Below are 11,890 nucleotides of genomic sequence, written 5' to 3'. Positions count from 1 at the left end.
CTACTCTATGGAAGTCATCCATGTAATGAAACAAAATTACAGAACTATTTACCTGTTCCAGGTCGCACAATGGTGGGACAGCTTTACGTGGCGATACAGTCGTGCAGCGGCCTTTTATAGATATTGCTGAATCTTAGCAGTTTCCCAACCTATATTGGTCCAAGGCCCATCTTTTTAAATACAAACACGCCGCACAGAAATGTACGTGGTTTAATTGTGTACCTTCTGCCATCTAGTGGAAGAACATTTACAGTAATTTGTTCTGCCTACCGCTATAGGTCACTGCCATAGGTAATTGAACCAAGATGCACATGTAGTTAATACTTTTAGTGATACCGGATAATTTCACTTGACACAATGTAATGAAACACTAGTTTGGAATCACGGACGATTTATTTACGTTACTATCTGACTAGTAAAATGTGTAATTAATAGTGATCAAAAGTGTCAAAACGTTTCAATGATACCTTCTGATATACATAGTGTATGTATACAGTTATGTAAAGCGTATCATACAAAAGTTGTATTTTAGTCGTTCAAAAAATAAAACATACTAATTCGTGAAATGATGTTTTTCAGAATGCTAATTCTTACCTCATTTCTACATTGAAAATAATTGTGGTTGATGTACCATTTAGGGTTTTTCGTGAGCTAGACTCATCAAAATTAGACAAAATGAAGAATATTTCACTACTTCATCTCTGGAATATATGAGTTGAACTTTGGAATTGAGCAACTGAAATAGTTTTCCAACATGTTCTGATTGGCCTGCATCTCTATATACAGTACTTTAATTTCCCCCATGTTGTTAGGCATCTTTGAATCCCTTGAAATGTACAATGTAAACACTTTATATATCGCGCTGAAAACGTACAGCATATGGTTATCACGTTGTCCCGCTCATCACCCCCCAAAAAAACAAGAAAGTGTGAAACACTAAAATGGACATAGATACACTAGATAAATTTGTCTTTTCACTCAATTTTACTTTCAGGGTGTTTGAGGTTTGTACCTGGTGTGCTTCATTATCTGGAGAAGAGGGGACACAACCATCTGTCTAGAGTGCTGTCTGTGAAATTCCCTGTCAATCAAAACTAAGCACGTTTGAATTTTAGACACACTGTACTTTGTTCAAGTACACTTAGAGTAGATGGATATTTAACTAGGCCCAAACTCACACACTGTCTCCAGGCCATCATTTTTCATTCACACAAGACCCTTTTGTGAAGGTATAGTAGGTTTTAATGAAGTCTTCGGGTGTACAGGAACATTTTACATCCTTTTTAGACTATTTATAGGCATTGGCTGAGTGCTGGCCTGTTCTTTCACTCCTGTTCTTAGAAATTCTATTTAAATCACATCGGTGAAGAGAAACAGAGGTTGGGCGTGAATGTGCTCGGAGCTTAAGAGATTCCAGCTGCAGTCTCACATTTATTCATACCAGCTCATGACAAAAGTGAGCGACCAGTAAACCTGAGAAGACCAGGAATTATAAAATTCACTCCCTGAGCCAAGCCATAGCCACATTGTCAAGACAAATGTAACCCGTGGAGAGGTTTAGCTAAGGGTTGCAATTCAAAAGTGACTGCACCTGAGGCAGGTTGACTGAAGGAATGCTCTTGGAGAGAGTTTCTGCCACAAGGCGCAAAGTGAATTGTCACTGAGACTGGGTGGAACACATCCCAATATTTCACACGTGAGCAGTGCACAATAGTAACAGAATACTCTGAGAAATGGACTGCTGGTGGGTAGACTAGTCTTCCTTGCGGTTGCACTTGTGGGGGAGTCTAGCAGAATATGCACGAGATTTGGGTTGATGGAATCAGTCTAGAAATTGTGCCTAAGGGTAAAAGGAAGAATTAAATCCCTCCTGGTGAGAAACTGACAGAATCCTGCGCAAGACGGCCCCTGGCAGCAGGCCAATTGATGGAATCCCTCCTGTAGACTGTACCCAATGAGTACAGACTGCTGGAACCCTCAGCGAAATGCATCCTATAAAGATTCTAAGTCATTTAATTTTCTCAGAGATGCACCTGAGAAGACAAAGAATGATGGGATCGCTCTTGTGGACTACACTTGAAGTGGAAACCCTGATGAAATCATTGTGGAGATTTTATAGTGTGTGGGTGGGTGCCAGATTGCTTTAGTCCCTCATGGGAGAACACACCTCAGGGCAAGGAGACTGATGGGTAGGCTGTTGAATTTCACTACAAGAGCATGCAACTGTGAGGCAGTCTGATGAATCTCACTTGGAAAGTACACCTGAGATGGGTAGTCTATCCTACCTGGAGATTGGACCTGGGGGTAGGCATAATTATTATCACAGGGACACCTAAGGAAAGTAATCTTGGTATCCTTCCGGTGACCTGCATCTTCTTCTTCTCCCAGAAACTTCACTAAATGTAGGTAGTAGGATGGAATTCCTGCAAAAAAAAGACTGTACTAAAGAAGGTGGAATGATTGAATTCTCCCTGGCACCGAACTTGAGGAAGGCAGTCTAAGGCTACTCTTGAGACCTGAGGGTGAAATGATAGAATCGCCACTGGAAAATAGCGCTGGAGAGGAAGCAGACTCAGTCTTCGAAAGATTGCCACAGTCTAGGTATTCTTCCTTAGATCTCCACCTAAGGATAACCTAGTCTAATAGAAACGTGGAAACTGGAGTGGATGATTGAATCCTTCCCGAGTCATCACCTAAGGAAATTGGTTTAGGTCTCCTTAAGGAGGCCTGCATCTGACAGAATGGGGACTGATTCCCTAGGAGAATGCACCTAATGTGGTTGTTATAGGTATCCTTCCTGAGATCTGCACCAGAGGGTACATTTCTGTTGGAATTCTCAGCGGTCTTGGGGTGACTGAGGACCCCATGTTTATATTTACTCAGCTCAGGTCACTAAAAACAAATGAAGATTAATTCCTTCCCCAGTGACAGTGTGAATGAGTGACTGTCGGTCTGTCCTGCGATTGAATGGCAACCAATCCAGGGCAGACGACCTTTTGGCCAAGGTCAGGTGGAATGTAGTCCATGTTGGCCGCAATCCTGAACAAGATAAGTGGTCAAATCTGGTTTTATGGATGTATTCAAGCATTAAGGATTATGTAATGAAAAGCTTTAGCTGGTACCTCCACAAAAAGGCAAACCAACCCCTCCATTGGCTACACAATCAAACATTTATTTTTATGTTCAGCAAAAATGCTTGAAAAGGTGGTGACTCCACATTTTTTTTGTTCCACTTTTTTCAAGTTGCTGACGTGTTTTTTCATTTTCCCCTTTAGTACCATATTGACTGTCCCTTGTGACTTTACCAACATTTTATATAGTCATGGTGGTTTGATTCACTCTCCCACTACTGTTTATCAACCAGCCCAACACTTAACAAATTGATGCCGGGAGCAAGCACTGCCAGGCTCCATTGTGCTGCATTAACTATTATATTTTACACTCATAGCATGCCCCCAGATGCCCTGCTGATCCACTGGAGGATGCGCGACTCCTTCCAGACTGCTGAACCAGACGCCAAATGCGTATTAAAGAGCTGGCTCGCGGCCAGATGGGCCACAGCCACCCAATGGATCTGCCACCGTCCATAGGCTATAGTTTAATAACCTTGAAGGAGAAACATTAACGTGATGAGGCCCCAGAAGGGGCCATTTTCATATGTCTTACTCCCACTTCCTCTTTTCTGTCTGTTGTGCCCCCCCCCAAACTAGCTATTAGTAATAAAGTATGTGAATACAGTGCCCAGAAAACTCATGACTACCACCACAGGTCTTAAAAAGATCTGGAACTGTTTTTGATTCCCTGCCAATGAATAATTTCATTTTTCTGATCATCAACTGGACATATTTGTTTTTTAATCTGGATGAGTTCATTAATCTTGGCAAAAAATACATATATATATATATATATATATATATATATATATATATATATATATATATATATATCCATCCATCCATTTTCTTTGCCGCTTATCCTCATGAGGGTCACGGGGAGTGCTGGACCCTATCCCAGCTGTTAACGGGCAAGAGGCAGGGTACACCCTGAACTGGTTGCCAGCCAATCGCAGGCCACAGGGAGACAAACAGCTGCACTCACAATCACCCCTCTGGTTGATTTAGAGTGTCCAATTAATGTTGCATGTTTTTGTGATGGGGCAGGAAACCGGAGTGCCCGGAGAAAACCCACGGAGGCACAGGGAGAACATGCAAATTCCACACAGGAACCCGGGTCCTCAGAACTGTGAGGCCACCGCTTTACCAGCTGATCAACCGTGCCGCCATTTATTTACTTATTTATTTATTCTTGCAGAGCAGCACAGTGTGCAACAACTTAGTATGTCTACGTCAAGTCTCTGTTCCACTAGACCTGGGTTGGAACCCATTTCCAACATCTTCCTCTGGAGTTCTCTCTCACATTTTGTAAACACCTGCTTGCGCAAAATCAGCTGGGCTCTTTGAAAGCAAGTCAGTGTATGAAAGAAAATAAAAACGTAAACTACTTCTCTTTGAAAGACGTGTCTTGACTGACCATGGAGAGGGAGCAGGAAAGTTTTTGTTGGCGAAAGGCAGGATTCACCCCTGGACTTGTCACCAGTCAAATGTAGGGCACGTAATTAATTACACTTAGATTCAAACCTATGAACAATTTGTTCTTCCGTGCACCTACCATGCATGTTTTTGTAATGTGGCAGGAACCTGGACTACCTGGAGAATACCCACCAAAATTCCACACAACTGAGAATGTGAGATTGAAAAACCTTTATGAGACAGCCACAGCGAATACACCATCATACACCCATATCAATTATCTATGCTGCTTGTCCTCACTAGGGTCAAAGCTGACCTAACCTGGCTGACTTTCGACGAGAGGTGAAAATTTCAACAAACCGGCATTCACACTTTACAACAATGGACAATGTGCAGTCCTCAGTGAACTGGTGAGTACATACAAACTCCAGACCTGAGCTGAGATTTTAACCTGGAATCTTGACTGAGTTTGGTAAAGACGGAAACTTTCCTCCAATTCCCGTCACGGATCTCCAACTGCGCAGTTGTGGTTGAGAGTCTAATTGATGAATGGGCCAGGCCACACGAGAACAAACGTTTAATTTAGCATGTGCATTTAAAAAAGGCGGCAGCGTGCCAGTGCGCTGCAATAAATATTCTACGAAAGAATGGAGACGGTCCGCTCACAACCGCCAGACTTCATTAAAACCCACTGTGCTTTTTAGAGAGGAGTATCGTCTGAATTTGAAATTATGGCCTTGAGGCAGTGTGTGGGGGAGAGGTTGGTGCTGCTTAAATGTCTGTGCACTCTAGATCTGTGAAGGTGTGCTGAACCTTTGTTGTTGAAACCTCTGGAGAGCGAAGGACTTCTAGTTTACACTTCCATGTAAGTTGATGCTGCTTACAATAAGTTAAATTGATGAAATACTGGTGACGTATTAAAAGTCCAACCAACAAATGGCTATTTCTATATTTAACAAGAAAATGTAAGTTGTTCCAGCTAAGCCCATTCGTTGCATCAACATCAAAATTTTAAGCCAGCCACGTTACTATTTCAGAAATTGACCTCACCACCAATCAAAATTTTTTATCAATCCCTCCAAATCACAAATTGCAAATGTAGGTTTTTTGAAGGGCTCATCTCTAAAATTTGTGACCGAGTCAGTTCTCCATCCTGACAGACGTGCAGTTTGAAATGTATTAAGTGATGAGTGAGTCTTGAAGTCAATCACGTCACATTTAACAGTTGCAGTCCAAAAATGGAGATGTCAAGTGACCCCGTTTGTCTTTATCCAAAGACAACTCACTTGAAGCGATCCGATCAAACTTTTTGCTCTGCAATCTTGTTTTTGAGTGCTAGGACTTTCGATGAACGCGTTGCGCTGCCAACATCCATGGATTATTTCAAAGCTGCATTTGGATAATCATTGTTGAGACTATACATGAGGCAAATTACGACAGAAAAGGCGTCTGGAACTATTTTTAGCTGATGAATGATGAGTTTGTCCTCTAGTATCGATGTAAAATCCAGAATGTCTGAGTACGTTGCCATCCTCGGCTTCTCCAGTCATGATGAAATAGGCTACCTCGACCCTTCTCGCCATTTATTCCTCCGAAACAGAAATGAAAACGGAGAAATCAGGTATCCATATCAAAAGATTCTAGCTGCTGCAAATTAAGCCAAGGCTCTTATTTTTATAGCTTGTTTTTACAAACGGGTTGTCTCAAAGATGTTTACACAGCATTAAATCATCCTCTGACCTTCGACCCCCATTATCAAAGGGGGAAAAAAAACTAAATGGTCCCCTCTCTGTAGCTTTCTCTGCCGCTGCCTGCACTGCTTCTGTTGACACGGTACCTTTCTCACCAGAGCAACCAGATCATGTGCTTCAACTGGACAGCAACCTTTACCCTGACTGCCCTGTTGACAATGGGTTTTGTAGTCTTGTAACGGCAGCAATGATGGGTTGTAAGTACTTTTTCCAACCGCTCGGAGGGAATACACTTCCCGCTCTATGCCTATGTTTGGAATTTCATACCAAGGTGTAAGGTGGAGGTGTAAAGCATTGGCCTCAGTTCTGAGGACCAGGGTTCATAACCCGCCCCGGAGTTTGCATGTTCTCCCCCCGTGCCTGCCTGTGTTTTCTCCAGGCACTCCGGTTCTCTCCCACATCCCAAAAACATGCACTAATTGTAGACTCTAAATTGCCCTTTGATGTAATTGTGACTGTTGTCTGTCTCAGTGTCCCCTGCGATTGGGTGGCAACCAGTTCAGCGTGTACTCTGCCTCCTGCCTGATGACATCTCGGATTGGCACCAGCACTCCCATGACCCTCCTGAGGATAAGCAGGTCAGAAAATTGATGGGTGAATGGATGGATACACACAAAGTCAGGTGTGTGTACGACTGCACCATCAGTGACTCTTGGATAGAGTTCGGGGGGAACAACTTTTCAATGGTATTGTAATTTACTACCACTTCTGAATGTAATGATTCCTTTTGTTCCCATCCTCATGTTGCTGTAGTATGCCAGAATACTATTGGTTTGTTGTCCTTGGATTATGTTCAGTTACCTAGTATTCATAAACTGTTTTCCATTCTGTTTGGAATCTAACTATATTCTTTTATATTATTTCAAGTATATGATACCTTTATTATCACCTTAATGTGTCCTGTGTTCTTTATGTGCTATTGTTGTTATTACGTGAATTGTGTTTGACCTTGGAAATGATCGATTGCAATTTTTGACGCTTCCGCCATGTTTGAGCGCGCTTTTCGCCTCCAAATTTCAGTGTCCACAAACACTATTGGTGGCCCAAGTACAGCACGTGGGCCAATCAGCGACGCGCTTCTTCCAACGAAACTTGTTGTCCTATTTCCCCTTCCAGCCTCGACGTCACAACGTAACGTCAAGCCGCGGTGAGTTAATCGACATTTATTCGCTTCTATTTCACATTTTTGTGATACCTATTCCTCCTGTGCGTTCATACATGTGCAATATCACCGCGGTGGGGACGACGGTTCTTTGCGTTTTCACTGTCGCCGCCATTACACCACCGAAGAAGGCTAACCCGCCCTCTGTCTTAAGGATTCTCTTCTTCTTCTCCTCGGTCTTCTTCTTGTTCCTTTTCTTCTTCTTCTCCCCTTTCTTCTTCTTCTCATTGACTGTCGAACATCGACAAGGAAGCGACAGTGGTTCGGGGAATTAGTAATTTTCTCCTGTTGCAATGGTTTAACATGTCAAAAGATGGCTTCGTTTCGTTAGCTTTTGAAGCTATCCAGTCACCACGCCGTTAGCTATATTGCTCCTGACCGCAAGGCCATTTAGCTCCGCGGTTTTAGTCCACATACCGTTCAACGTGGCGGCTTCTAACAGCCCCTCGCTGTTAGTCGGCGTCGAACATGTTACTTTTGGTTTTTGGGGAAATGAGCCCCTCGTTATAATTTTGTTTTCCATACTCATATATTTTTTTACAATATATTTAAAACCACGTTAACGAAAGGCTAAAAGAGGGAAGTGTTGACGCTTTGAAATAGTGTCTAAACGTTACATAAAGGCCCCGACTCACGATTTGGCTTTAAAGTAACCGCTTCTTACCTTATTATAACTACAAAGTATACTGAGTGGACTATAAAGGACATTAAGGTGAATTTGGGAAAGTTTTCGTTTCCATATGGATGTATATGGGCTCTTATGATGTGCAATACAAAACACTGAATTGTTCTCACTAGAGGAAGTTTTTTGTCCCTTTATACACGTCTTTTTTCACTTTTTCCTCAAAATGTGGCTGTTAAAAGAACTGAATTTCAAATGTCAACCGTACACACGTTCCTCCATGATTGTTTTAATACTCTACAATTTTTTTTTAATTTTTTAAAAAAAAGTTTCCACTGTTTATTCAGACAGATTCAACAGGACATTGTTTAAACTTGACAGTGCAGAAAATGGACAAATTCATTCTGATTCAGTTTCTGGTTTTGTCCCTGTCGTCAGAAAATTAGTCAAAAAATGTTGATCGTTGTCATTAGTAAAAGCAGATGTTTGGAAAGGCCATATCTAAATTAAACCCAAATATCAGTATTCTGCTTTCATGGAAGATTCCCAAAATCTGTGAATAGGTAGAGCCTGAAATTCTGAGGATTTGGACAATTTTTAAAATCTCCTCATTACTCTCATATTTTTTGCCGATTATTTGTTGCAGTTCATAACACCTATATTTGCGTCAGATTTCAATTCCTACTTTAGCTTCCTTGGAGTGGGGTGGGGGGTAACACGAGGCCATCATGAGCGCCTTCTTAGCATTATTTGTCATTAAATGCACTTATGGTGGTAGCTAGATCAGTATCCCCACAGCCCGCAAATCCATCTCTTTTAGATGGTCTACTAGCGTAGCTGCTTAAGTGGCTTAGTTTACTGTAAATGTGTGTACGTCACGGAGAGGAGTTAAAAGAGTATGGGGTGAGTGTTACAGTCTCACTCGGACTGGTACTTTGGGCTAGTCTGGCTGCTTTCAACGTAAATAAAATAGTCACACTGTAGAGACAGTTTGAATATTTATACACTATGCAAGTCTTTCAGTACAAACAAATGTTATTACTGAAGAGTGAGTTAATATTGTCACAGTCAAGCGGAAACCTATATCAAAATGGTCACCCCCCCCACTCCCAAAATAGATACAATTAGCCTGCCCCAATTTACAGTGAAGAAAATAAGTATTTGAACACCCTGCTATATTGCAAGTTCTCCCACATAGAAACCATGGAGGGGTCTGAAATTTTCATCATAGGTGCATGTCCACTGTGAGAGACATAATCTAAAAAGAAAAATCTAAAAATCACAATGTAGGATTTTTTAAAAAATAATTTAAACAATTTATTTGTGTGATACAGCTATAAATAAGTATTTGAACACCTATTAACTAGAATGGTGAGGAATCAGCCCAGGACTACATGACAGGACTTGGTCAATGACCTGAAAAGAGCTGGAACCACCGTTTCCAAGGTGACTGTTGGTAATACGCTAAGACATCATGGTTTGAAATCATGTATGACATGGAAGGTTCCCCTGCTTAAACCAGCACATGTCAAGCCCCTTTTAAGTTCGCCAATGACCATTTGGATGATACAGAGGAATCATGGGAGAATGTTTTGTGGTCAGATTAGACCAAAATTGAAGTTTTTGGTCATAATTCCATTAACCGTGTTTGGAGGAAGACGAATGATGAGTTCCATCCCAAGAACACCATCCCTACTGTGAAGCATGGGGCTGGTAGTATCGTGCTTTGGGGGTGTTTTTCTGCACATGGGACAGGACAACTGCACTATATTAAGGAGAGTATGACCGCAGCCATGTATTGTGAGATTTTGGGGAACAACCTCTTTCCCTCAGAATTGAAGATGGGTGGTGGCTGGGTCTTTCAACCTGATAATGACCCAAAGCACACAGCCAGGAAAACCAAGGATTGGCTCTGTAAGAACCATATCAAGGTTCTGCCATGGCCGAGCCACTCTCCAGACCTGAACCCAATAGAAAATCTTTGGAGGAAGCTGAAACTCCGTGTTTGTCAGTGACAGCCCAGAAACCTGTCTGATCAAGAAAAGATCTGTGTGGAGGAGGGGGCCAAAATCCCTCCTGTAGTGTGTGTAAACCTGGTGAAAAACTACAGGAAATGTTTGACCTCTGTAATTGCAAACAAAGGCTACTGTACCAAATACTAACATTGGTTTTCTCAGTTGTTCAAATACTTATTTGCAGCTGTATCGCACAAATAAACCGTTAAAAAAAATCATATATTGTGATTTCTGGATTTTTCTTTATCGCTCTCACAGTGGACATGCACCTACGATGAAAATTTTAGACCCCTCCATGATTTTTAAGTGGGAGAACTTGCAATATAGCAGGGTGTTCAAATACTTATGTTTTTCATTGTAGGTATGTGTGTGTGCATGTGTGGAAAATGGCTAGGTCTATTTGGCAATGTAGTTTTAATGGCTCATTAAACATGTTTTATTTTTGTTTTTTTTCCTTGGAGATATTCCAGCCAGTCCCCGCGATATATGTCCTGCGGTTGGTTGGTGACCAATCCAGGGACAAAATGAGTTTGGATGGGCTCCAACTCATCTCTGATCCTCATGTTAAAAAGCCGTGTAGAAAATGAATGGATAAAGTCTTTCAGTTCTTTATTTAGAACACCACACTGCCTGTGTATTGTTTTCCTCAAAATGTGGTTAAAAGCAGATAACACAAAAGACACTGTTGCTCAAGTACAGTTGATATTTAAGATGCCACAAATAATAATTTTCTTTGTCGTTTTATCTCATGCAACCATTTTTCTCCTCTGTAGTAATTAAAATGCTTAAATTACTGTAAGAATCCGTGTTGCTCTTTTTCAGCCACTAAGCACATATATTAAGACCTTTGTCCTTGTTTTATGACCAGTTGTGGTCTGTTCTCAAATCTATTGCAGCGCTGTTTTTACTTGCTAAAGCAGGATGTTAACAGCCATTTAGGTGAGGCGCTAACAGGCCTCACAGGTTTAGCAGGGGGATGTTGTTATTAACGACACAAAGCACTTGTGGAATCCTGCAAAGGGGAATGCAAATCCTGCCAAGCTCGGAAGCCTCATCGTTGCGAGCCCATTGTGTTGAAACGACGGTGTAAGCGGAGTCCAAGCCAAAGATGGCTCTTGAACAGCAACAAATGCCACTGCAAAAAAATAAATAAAGGGGGGCAGTGAGAAAAGGTGTTGGTTCAAGGAAGTGACATTGAATGCAGCATAAAGGTTTCTATATACTCCTGCGCTTGCGCAGCCGTTAACGCCTGCATTGCATCACGTGACTAAAGCATTGAGCCTGAAGCATTGGGCCACGTGGCCCTTGTGCGTCACTCGACGGCCAAAGTTGTTGCAGTGCTTATCATGCCGCAGAGATTATCTGTCGTGATTGGTCCGTTTTAGTCATATGCTGTGATGGTGTACTCGCCGTGCCCCTTGCTTCTACACACGACCTACACCGCCGCCTTCTTGATCAATTTTGTAGCATAATTAAATGTATCAGACTGTCATTTAGGTCCATTTGGTCTAGCAGACACTTACACAGTTGCCATTGTTGTTGCTTTGTTCCTTGTTCTGGAAAGGAAAGGGAAAAACAGCTACCAAAATGTTGTGTCTTAGCCATTTCTAGCCATAGCACACCCCTCACTTGGAGGAAAAATTGCAGTACATTTTTAAAACTGTGTGCATGGGTTCTGTTTGAGTAATAAGGCCAACTGCGTGTAGGATAACCGCAATGACGTCAGTGTTGTCGCCCCCCGCACAAGTACGAAGAAGCCTTCAGGTGACATTGCATGATTATCTGGGACTCTGGTCTTCCGTCAGGAGAGG

The 11,890-nt window shown here is 42.0% G+C and overlaps 1 protein-coding gene across 5 annotated transcripts in view; it reads left to right on the top strand.

Annotated features, from left to right (window-relative positions):
- Positions 1–6,842: 6,842 nt before the first annotated feature.
- Positions 6,843–11,890, top strand: part of znf574 (zinc finger protein 574) — a 28,298-nt gene continuing 23,250 nt past the window's right edge. The window contains exons 1-2 of one of the 5 annotated variants that reach the window (XM_061820599.1): positions 6,843–6,858; positions 7,301–7,427. The gene's annotated coding sequence lies outside the window, so the exon portion shown is untranslated. The other 4 variants (XM_061820602.1, XM_061820598.1, XM_061820601.1 and 1 more) reach the window with 4 other exon arrangements.

The sequence above is a fragment of the Syngnathoides biaculeatus genome, chromosome 5 (assembly GCF_019802595.1).
Source record: "Syngnathoides biaculeatus isolate LvHL_M chromosome 5, ASM1980259v1, whole genome shotgun sequence".
Lineage (NCBI taxonomy): Eukaryota > Metazoa > Chordata > Actinopteri > Syngnathiformes > Syngnathidae > Syngnathoides > Syngnathoides biaculeatus.
This window is presented reverse-complemented; position numbering and strand designations above follow the sequence as displayed.